The following is an 11,080-nucleotide window of genomic DNA, read 5'->3' on the forward strand; positions in this document are numbered from 1 at the left end:
TCTCGTTGTACGTCACTAGATGTTCAGTTTTTGTAAAAATTTTGTAAATGCAGTTGTCACTGCCTTAAATTACTAAACTGTGTTTGTACAGAACAGGATTAAGCATTAAAAGGTGAACTGACAGCTGAATTTAGCTCCAGTGCTTAGATGGCCTTAAAGCTTCCTTCTAGAGGTATAAAGCTACATCCACCAAACTCGGCTCAGACCTTCAGACTGTTCTGACTTGGGTTGCTATATCTTTTCTAACTGATTGGACTTTCGGTTTTCCTAAAATGATGATCAATACTCAGAAAAATCCCATAGACTTACATTGATGGAATGTTCAAGTGAGCCATGGCTGATAAAATTATAATTTAAACACCCGGAAGCCCACTAGACTCAATTAAAAGTACCAAGGGTCAGAGGGTGACCACAACCATCCTCTCACTGGCAACACTCTTTGCCTTCCTCTGTGACTACTAATTACGTAGTTCTGGCATGAAAGTCTGAATTGTACAGGCTAATAGGTCTTTAACTTATTGGTAGCAATCATGTCGTTATTTACATAGCACAGCTGATTGGTTGCTGTTGCATCAGCGGCCAAAGAGCTTGCTGCTCAAACATTAAAATAGTTGGCTATAGCCGGTTCTCAATATGTGTTCTTGTCTGTACTTGTGTTCTTGTGGACTTGTGAAACGTCATCAGTCGCTGCCCAAGTACTGTTCCAATTCAAAGTTCACATCTAGCCAAGTCCAGTTCAAATCCCCGGATGTGTTCTTGATCCGCCCCTTTTACCGAGGATGCATCGAGAGGTGACTTGTACGGATTTGAGACAGCCAGGTATCCCAGAATGCATCTCACACCAACCAGCAAGCCTCAATAGCGGAAATGTAGTTTTAAGAGTATTTCAGGCGAGAATGTAGTTGTTTAAAGCTCAAATCTTTGGTTTATTTATAAAGATAGCGCCTATTTGAAAATTTGATCTGACGTTTTCGGAGTTGTGAGAACCAGGCAATCGGACGCTCGGCGCTCATGTACCCCGCCGAGAACAGCCTTTCCTCGGCTAGTGCTGCTGGCGTTTGCCGCTGGCTCGGATGTCTCTAGTCTAGTGGTTTAACATGAGATATAAATCGTCTTGTGTATATCTAACGGGCGATTTATTTATTTATTTATTTGATTTGTCTCATTAATCTATAATTTGTTCCCTGGCAAAACGTTTTGGCTGAGGGCAAAGTGAAGTTTCATAGCTTTATATATTTAGTCTATTGAACTTTAACGTTGTAGCCTAGAGCAGTGGTTCCCAATTCCAGTCCTCTTGACCCACTGCTCTGCACATTTTGTAGGTCTCTCTTATCTGACACACTCAGTTCAGTTCATGGAGTCTCTCCTAATGAGCTGATGATCTGGTTCAGGTGTGTTAAATAAGGGAGACATACAAAATGTGCAGAGCAGTGGGTCACGAGGACTGGAATTGGGAACCACTGGCCTAGAGAGCTGACTTATGTTTGACTGAATCGTTTGCTAGCTTCTTATACCTTTTAGGCTACTTATACTTTTATAATGGCTATTATTGATCATTAAAACTGACATTTAACAAAAAAGGTTATGTCATTTTATTTTATATATATAAAACATATAAAATATTTTATTATACATATACATTCTCTTCACTGTATGTATATATAAAATAAAATGACACAACCCTGTCTGTTTTTGCTAAATGTCAGTTTTAATGATGATATTATAATGTTTTTTATGTATCATATTTTTTTAAATGAAAACAAAAAGAGTCAGGGTTGTGTTTTATATTTCGTGTTGTTATACATATCAGTGAAGATAATCAATTGCATTGCCTGAACCACATTTGTGTGGCCATTAATATGTTTAAGATTTTTTTTAATGAAAATGAAAAGAGGCAGAGTGGTGGTTTATAACATATTTTGTTTTATTGTAGCCTAAATATATATAAAGAGATAACCGGAGTAGCCAGAGCGAGTTGAGTGACGCTATCAAGTAGGGCCTAATAGTCCAGGCAAAGTAACTCATTTTGGAGCCAAAAATAGAATTAATTGTAAAAGAATTTTTTTCAGCATAGATCTTTTCTATGAGGTGTCCAGAACAACATACTAAAAGTCCTAAGAAATCCTAGTTGAGGAAATATGTTAAATTCTCATCAATCCGAGATGTGTGCCAATAAGGCCAGGCAACAATACACCCCAATGGGGCGCCCAATTTTCAAAAAATAAAATAAAATTTGTAGACTTTGGTCACCAATGAAGTCCATTGTTAGAAAAATTCTTTTACAATTAGTCTGTCCTAAAACGCTACTTTGCCTGGACTACTACGCCGCTGTTCCATTTGCAGAATTATCGGACTTGCGTCCTCGATCCCGTCCTCGGGAGTTCGTTCTCCTGAGTCGAACTTGTCAAGTCCGAAGTTTGCGTAGGCTACTTGGTATTGAGAAACGGCCTATCTCAGCTCTCAGATTCTGTCAATTTTATTACGAAATTCAAACAATAAATACCGTTTTGGCGCTTGTAAATGTGACGTGACAGATCCCTAGCTAGTAAATAAACACTAATGAACAATGTTGAAAGATACAGTTCAACTTACCGAAATGTATATTCCTCATAGCCTACATAATATATCGATCAATCAGTGTTTTTCAACCGTGGAAGGAATCAATAAAACAGCTGGAGAACAAAATGTCACAACATTTACCTCAGGAAAGCCATTTAATGACCATAATATAGCTAGCACGTTAGTTGGCTAGAAAAAAATAACTATTGAGAGTATTTTGCTAAATATGTGTTGCCTACTATATTACATATTTATTAGCCTATATTTTTAATTAGGGCCCAAGCCCTGAAGGGGCGAAGGCCCTATTGTTTTCGTTAGGATTATTATTAGGGCCCAAGCCCAAAGGGCGAAGGCCCTATTGTTTTCGTTAGGATTATTAGGGCCCAAGCCCTGAAAGGGCGAAGGCCCTATTGTTTCCGGTAGGATTATTTATTATTATTATTAGGGCCCAAGCCCTGAAGGGGCGAAGGCCCTATTGTTTTCGTTAGGATTATTATTATTATTATTATTGTTCTTCAAGGGTTCGGGGGCTTTTGGGGCCTTTAACGTGCTCAAAAACTCATTAAACTTTGCACGCAGGTCAGAACCCGCGGCCATTAGGGCCGGGCTGAAGCTGGTACCCGGGCGTGGCAGGGGGGCTCAACAGCGCCCCCTAGAACACAATCTTAAATCTTGGACACATACAAGAACGTATTAGTATGAAACTCGGTACACATATAGATCTCATCGGGCCGAACAACTTTCGCACTCTAAGTTATTAGCTCTGCCCAACAGGAAGTCAGCTATTATGGGTTGTTTGAAAAACGCATGCTGTGGAATTTAATGTACTCCTCCGAGGGAATTGATCCGATCCACACCAAACTCGGTCAGCATGAAGTCAAGCCATTGAGGATGCTAAATTGCGGACGGATTTTTGATATCTCGAACGGTTTGGCCGTGGCGATGAAACGAATTTATAGCGAGAAAAGATAAACAGGAAGTGTGTTATAACTTCTGCATACATTAACTGATCTTGATGAAACTTCCGCAGTGTGTTCGTTGTAAGAGGCCGATCACATGGATGTGACTATTGTGAGTCAAAGTTATAGCGCCACCAACTGGCAGCAGGAAGTGTGTCACTTTCAAAATGCTTTGAAATCACCCTCTTATTTTTACCCGATTTGCTTCAAACTTTATGTGTATAATGTAAACACACGGCAGATGTAGACTTGTGAAAGGATTTTTGATATCTTTAATACTGTTGCCGTGGCAACGCTTCAAACTTTAATATTCTTTTTTGATGCTTTTGAGACTCTTAACATACTTGAAATTGGATGAAACTCGACAGACACATCACATTTATTAGCCAGTAGACATGTGCAAAGTTTCAGAAACGGGCGTGGTGAGGGGCTCAGTAGCGCCACCTTTAGTCAAAAATGGGGGCTTAGTTTTAAGTAGAGTCACAAAAATCGTTATGTATATTGTTCTCATCAAGCCGGACAACTTTCTAATTTATAGTCATAAGCTGTGACCAACAGGAAGTGAGATATTTTGGTTTGAATGTGATTTTTTGTAGAATTCTCTCCCTCTCTCTCTCTGCCTCTGCGTCTCTGTGTGTGTGAGGGGTGGGGGGATTTATCTTTTGAGTGAGATTTGTTTAAAATTCCTGTTTTTCAAGGTTTCAGGGGCTTTTGGGGCCTTTAACGTGCTCGAAAACTCTTGAAACTTTGCACACAGGTCAGACCCCGCGGCCATCAGGGCCGGGCTGAAGCTGGTACCCGGGCGTGGCAGGGGGGCTCAACAGCGCCCCCTGGAATGGGATCCGAACACTTGTCCATAAATCAAACACACTTGCATGTAATGATATGAAACTCGGTACACATATAGATCACATCGGGCTGAACAACTTTCGTGCTCTAAGTTTTACGCCAGCCCAACAGGAAGTCGGCAATTATGGGTTGTTTGGAGAACGCTTGCTGTGGAATGCGAAGTACTCCTCCTAGAGAATTCATCCAATCCCCACCAAACTCGGTGTGCATGAAGTCAAGACATTGAGGATTCTAAATTGCGGACGGATTTTTGATATCTCGAACGGTTTGGCCGTGGCGAGGAAACGAATTTATGGCGAGAAAAGAGAAACACGAAGTGGTATAACTTCTGCATACATTAACGGATCTTGATGAAACTTCACCAGTGTGTTCGTGGTAAGAGGCCGATCAGATGGATGTAACTATTGTGAGTCAAAGTTATAGCGCCACCAACTGGCAGCAGGAAGTGTGTCACTTTCAAAATGTTTTTGACAAAAGTGGGGGGGTTAGGTTTACCCACAATTACAAAAATCAGTAAGTATATTGGTCTCATCGAGCTGGACAACTTTCTAATTTGAGGTCATTAGCTTGGACCAACAGGAAGTCAGATATTTTGGTTTGAATGTGGATTTATTTGCAAATTCAGCCTCTGCTTTTTACCCACTCCTGCTAAGTGTTTTTTTTTTTTATTCACACCAAACTTTTTCAACATGATGAAAATACATTAAAGATGCTAAATTGAGAACGGATATTGAATATCTCAAACGGTTTTGACATGGCGAGGGATTAAAATAATGTCAAAAAAGGAATCAGAAAACATCTCATATATTCTTAAAATTTAATTATACACCATTTATTTTTATATAAAATAATACAAATATTAGAACTAAACCTATTTTATTCTGTTTTTGCAATTCAAGAAGTATGAAAAAGTTAAAAACAGGCTATTTAGTGCTATTTGTTTCAACAAAAAAGCAAACATAGGGCTATACTGCCCTCTTGTGTCCAAAAGGATATCAAAATAGTATATAAAACGTTTTACTAGGTAGGCCTATTGTATTTAAATATAAATTTATTAGGTATATGACTGTGAGGATATTTTCCCATCGGTTAAGCGACGTGTGACACGAGCGGGTGCTTTTAAATCGCTAATATAAAAGTGAAAGTAAAAAAACGGACGTCCGCACGGACATTGATAATGGTGCACGTTGGAAAGAATGATACTTTTAAACATAACACTAAACCGCCATTAGGTGTCGCCAGGCGACCATCTTAATGAGCGAGTCATTGATTCATTCGTTCAAACGATTCATTCCAATGACTGAGTCATTCATGATTGAGACAGATGTTTATGGATTGACCATTGAATCTTTGAGTCAAGCGATTCGTTTCAAAATGCTGAATCATTCAGTAATGAGAAAACAAGTTGCTGTGATCTTTGTTTAACTATTTTTGCTGCTGAAACAGAACAAAAACAGTCAATATTGCATCTAAAATGTAAGTGACTTAATTGTAACTGTTTATTAACCTGTTGTATGAAATCAATGTCACAGTTTCAATTGTGATTGTATTCAGGAAATAGTTGCCTACTCGTCAAGTGAGGTTGCTTAACTCTATCATATGTTATAAAATATATAAAAACTCCATATTTGTAATTTTTATAGTCAGTATGTTGTTAACTGGGTTGCTTTTTTGTGTGCTGCGCTCATTTGTTTACAATTCTCCTGGAGAAGCAGCATGAGCCTCAGCAGTGCAACCTTGTTACCATTGATCAGTAATACATTTATTATTAACTGCTGATTGCAACTTAAAATGAATGTAATGAAATTAGAATAATCTCTCGTTTTAGTGATTCCCAAGTTATTTTTTTGTTATTGACGTTCTAATCAGGCTATACTTTGGTCGCGCAAGTAAAATTCTCTTTCAGGTAGGCCTATTGTATTTATAAATATATTAGGGATGTGACTGTGATAACATTTTCCCACCGGTTAATCGACATGTGACACCGCTGAGGGCTTTTAAATCGCTAACTATAGTATACTATATACTAGTAAAATACAGATGTCCGCACAGACATTGATAATGGTGCGGAGTAGAGCGAGCATTTTCAATGTATTCCTATGGATGTAGGAATTAACTAAAACATTTTATTTATGTTTTTGTGTCCACTGTTCAACCGCAACCGCGTCACACACACATTCCAGAATTGCAATCTTGACATTCATTATAGCCCTAATACAATATAATAATAAAAATAGTCAACCTAACATAAACGAATTACACTGCTCTGTTTAAATAGTCAGTAGTACAATCTGTACCATTCACAGTAAGCAGAGCTCCACTGTGATGTTTCCAAGCACATTTTTGCGCGCGTGAAGAGGATGATTTTTTCCATCGATATTGGAACACGAGTGAAGTACAAAGCCTATAATAAAGAATAGTTTAGCATCCAAATACATCGCAAAAATTGAAACATTTTGATTCTAATGAGAGGGTTACGTGAGACCAACACTGCTTACTTTCGTTTTTATTTTTACATTAAATTTAAAGGATTTGTTGTGGAATATTTTGAGTGTATCATAAAATCAGAATAAGGTAATACAAGTAATATTTTCTGTCTTATAAATATATATATATATATATATATATATATATATGTGTGTGTGTGTGTGTGTGTGTGTATATATATATATATATATATATATATATAAATATAGCTGCGAGCAGCGATGGAGGGCCAAAGCCGGTGGCACCGCCATCCCCGGTGCCTTTAGGTAACTAAAGGCACCGGGGTGGCGGTGCCACCGGCTTGGGCCCGCAATCGCTGCTCGCAGCTATATTTATTATTATTATTATTATTATTATTTTGTCAACCTTTCGGGCACTTTTGGGGCTCTTAACATGCTCGAAAACTCTTGAAATTTTGCACACACGTCAGAACCCACGGCCATCAGGGCCGGACTGAAGCTGGTACCCGGGCGTGGCAGGGGGGCTCGACAGCGCCCCCTGGAACGGGATCCGAACACGTGTCCATAAATCAAACACGCTTGCATGTAATAATATGAAACTCGGTACACATATAGATCTCATCCGGCCGAACAACTTTCGTGCTCTAAGTTTTACGCCAGCCAAACAGGAAGTTGGCTATTTAGCGTTGTTTGGAAACGCATGCTGTGGAATTTAATGTACTCCTCCTAGGGAATTCATCGATTCGCCTCCAAACTCGGTGTGCATGAAGTCAAGACATTGAGGATGCTAAATTGCGGACGGATTTTTGATATCTCGAACGGTTTGGCCGTGGCGAGGAAACAAATTTATGGCGAAAAAATGAAACAGGAAGTGTGTTATAACTTCTGCATACATTAACTGATCTTGATGAAACTTCAGCAGTGTGTTCGTTGTAAGAGGCCGATCGCACAGATGTGACTATTGTGAGTCAAAGTTATAGCGCCACCAACAGGCAGCAGGAAGTACATCACTTTCAAAATGCTTTGAAATCAGTGTCTTATTTTTACCCGATTTGCTTCAAACTTTATGTGTACAATGTAGACACACGGCAGATGTAGACCTGTGAAAGGATTATTGATATCTTAGATACTGTTGCCGTGGCAACGCATCAAACTTTAATATTCTTTTTTGATGCTTTTGAGACTCTTAACATACTTGAAATTGCATGAAACTCAACAGACACATCACATGTATTAGCCAGTAGACATGTGCAAAGTTTCAGAAACGGGGGTGGTGGAATGGCTCAGTAGCGCCACCTTTAGTCAAAAATGGGGGTTTAGTTTTTCCTAGAATCACAAAACTTGGTATGTGTATTGTTCTCATCAAGACGGACAACTTTCTAATTTACATGAACCATCTCCGACCAACAGGAAGAGAGATATTTTGGTTTGAATGTGGATTTTCTGAAGAATTTTCTCTCCCTCTCTCTGTGTCTGTGTGTGTGTGAGGGGAGGGGGGGATTTGACTCTTGCTTTTATATTGTTAATCAAGGTTTCAGGGGCTTTTGGGGTCCTTAACGTGCTCAAAAACTCTTGAAACTTTGCACACAGGTCAAAACCCACGGCCATCAGGGCCGGGCTGAAGCTGGTACCCGGGCGTGGCTGGGGGGCTCAACAGCGCCCCCTTGAACGGGGTTCTAAAACTTGATCCATGTATCAAACACGCTCGCATGAATTAATATGAAACTCGGTACACATATAGATCTCATCGGGCCGAACAACTTTATCCCGGTCAAGTTTTACGCCAGCCCAACAGGAAGTCGGCTATTATGGGTTGTTTGGAAAACGCTTGCTGTGGAATGTGAAATACTCCTCCTAGAAAATTCACCGTGTCCCCTTCAAACTCGGTGTGCATGTAGTCAAGACTTTGAGGATGCTAAATTGCGGACGGATTTTTGATATCTCGAACGGTTTGGCTGTGGCGAGGAATCGAATTTATGGCGAGAAAAGAGAAACACGGAAGTGGAATAACTTCTGCATACATTAACTGATCTTGATGAAACTTCAGCAGTGTGTTCGTGGTAAGAGGCCGATCAGATGGATGTAGCTATTGTGAGTCAAAGTTATAGCGCCACCAACTGGCAGCAGGAAGTGTGTCACTTTCAACATGCTTTAGACAAAAGTGGGGGGGTTAGTTTTATCTACAGTAAAGAAAAAATAGTTTTTATATTGTTCTCATCAAGCCGGACAACTTTCTAATTTACATTCAATAGCTCTGGCCATCAGGAAGTCAGATATTTTGGTCTGAATGTGAATTTTTTTGCAAAATCAGCCTCTGAATTTTTAGCCACTCCTCTTAAACTATTTATTTTATTCGTACCAAACTTTTTCAACATGATGAAACTACATTAAATATGCTAAGTTGTGAATGGATAATAAATATCTCAAACGGTTTTGCTATGGCGAGGGATTAATGTCCAAAAAGGAAACACTAAAAATCTTCTAAAAATGTAATTATATACCATTTATTTCTATATAAAAGTATACAAATATCACAACTAAACCCATTTTATTCTGTTTTTGCAATTCAAGAAGAATGAAAAAGTTAAAAACAGGCTATTTAGTGCTATTTGGTTCAACAAAAAAGCAAACATAGGGCTATACTGCCCTCTTGTGTCCAAAAGGACATCAAAATAGTATATAAAACTTTTTACCAGGTAGGCCAATATTGTATTTAAATATACATTTATTAGGTATGTGTCTGAGGATATTTTCCCACCGGTTAATCGACGTGTGACACGAGTGGGTGCTTTTAAATCGCTAATATAAAAGTGAAAGTAAAAAAACGGACGTCCGCACGGACATTGATAATGGTGCACGTTGGAAAGAATGATACTTTTAAACATAACACTAAACCGCCATTAGGTGTCGCCAGGCGACCATCTTAATGAGCGAGTCATTGATTCATTCGTTCAAATGATTCGTTCCAATGACTGAGTCATTCATGATTGAGACAGATGTTTATGGATTGACCATTGAATCTTTGAGTCAAGCGATTCGTTTCAAAATGCTGAATCATTCAGTAATGAGAAAACAAGTTGCTGTGATCTTTGTTTAACTATTTTTGCTGCTGAAACAGAACAAAAACAGTCAATATTGCATCTAAAATGTAAGTGACTTAATTGTAACTGTTTATTAACCTGTTGTATGAAATCAATGTCACAGTTTCAATCGTGATTGTATTCAGGAAATAGTTGCCTACTCGTCAAGTGAGGTTGCTTAACTCTATCATATGTTATAAAATATATAAAAACTCCATATTTGTAATTTTTATAGTCAGTATGTTGTTAACTGGGTTGCTTTTTTGTGTGCTGCGCTCATTTGTTTACAATTCTCCTGGAGAAGCAGCATGAGCCTCAGCAGTGCAACCTTGTTACCATTGATCAGTAATACATTTATTATTAACTGATGATTGCAACTTAAAATGAATGTAATGAAATTAGAATAATCTCTCGTTTTAGTGATTCCCAAGTTATTTTTTTGTTATTGACGTTCTAATCAGGCTATACTCTGGTCGGGCAAGTAAAATTCTCTTTCAGGTAGGCCTACTGTATTTATATATAAATATATTAGGGATGTGACTGTGATAAAATTTTCCCACCGGTTAATCGACGTGTGACACCACTGAGCGCTTTTAAATCGCTAACTATAGTATACTATATACTAGTAAAATACAGACGTCCGCACAGACATTGATAATGGTGCGGAGTAGAGCGAGCATTTTCAATGTATTCCTATGGATGTAGGAATTAACTAAAACATTTTATTTATGTTTTTGTGTCCACTGTTCAACCGCAACCGCGTCACACACACACACACATTCCAGAATTGCAATCTTGACATTCATTATAGCCCTAATACAATATAATAATAAAAATAGTCAACCTAACATAAACGAATTACACTGCTCTGTTTAAATAGTCAGTAGTACAATCTGTACCATTCACAGTAAGCAGAGCTCCACTGTGATGTTTCCAAGAACATTTTTGCGCGCGTGAAGAGGATGATTTTTTCCATCGATATTGGAACACGAGTGAAGTACAAAGCCTATAATAAAGAATAGTTTAGCATCCAAATACATCGCAAAAATTGAAACATTTTGATTCTAATGAGAGGGTTACGTGAGACCAACACTGCTTACTTTCGTTTTTATTTTTACATTAAATTTAAAGGATTTGTTGTGGAATATTTTGAGTGTATCATAAAATCAGAATAAGGTAAGACAAG

Source organism: Rutilus rutilus (assembly GCF_951802725.1).
Source record: "Rutilus rutilus genome assembly, chromosome: 7".
NCBI classification, from domain to species: domain Eukaryota; kingdom Metazoa; phylum Chordata; class Actinopteri; order Cypriniformes; family Leuciscidae; genus Rutilus; species Rutilus rutilus.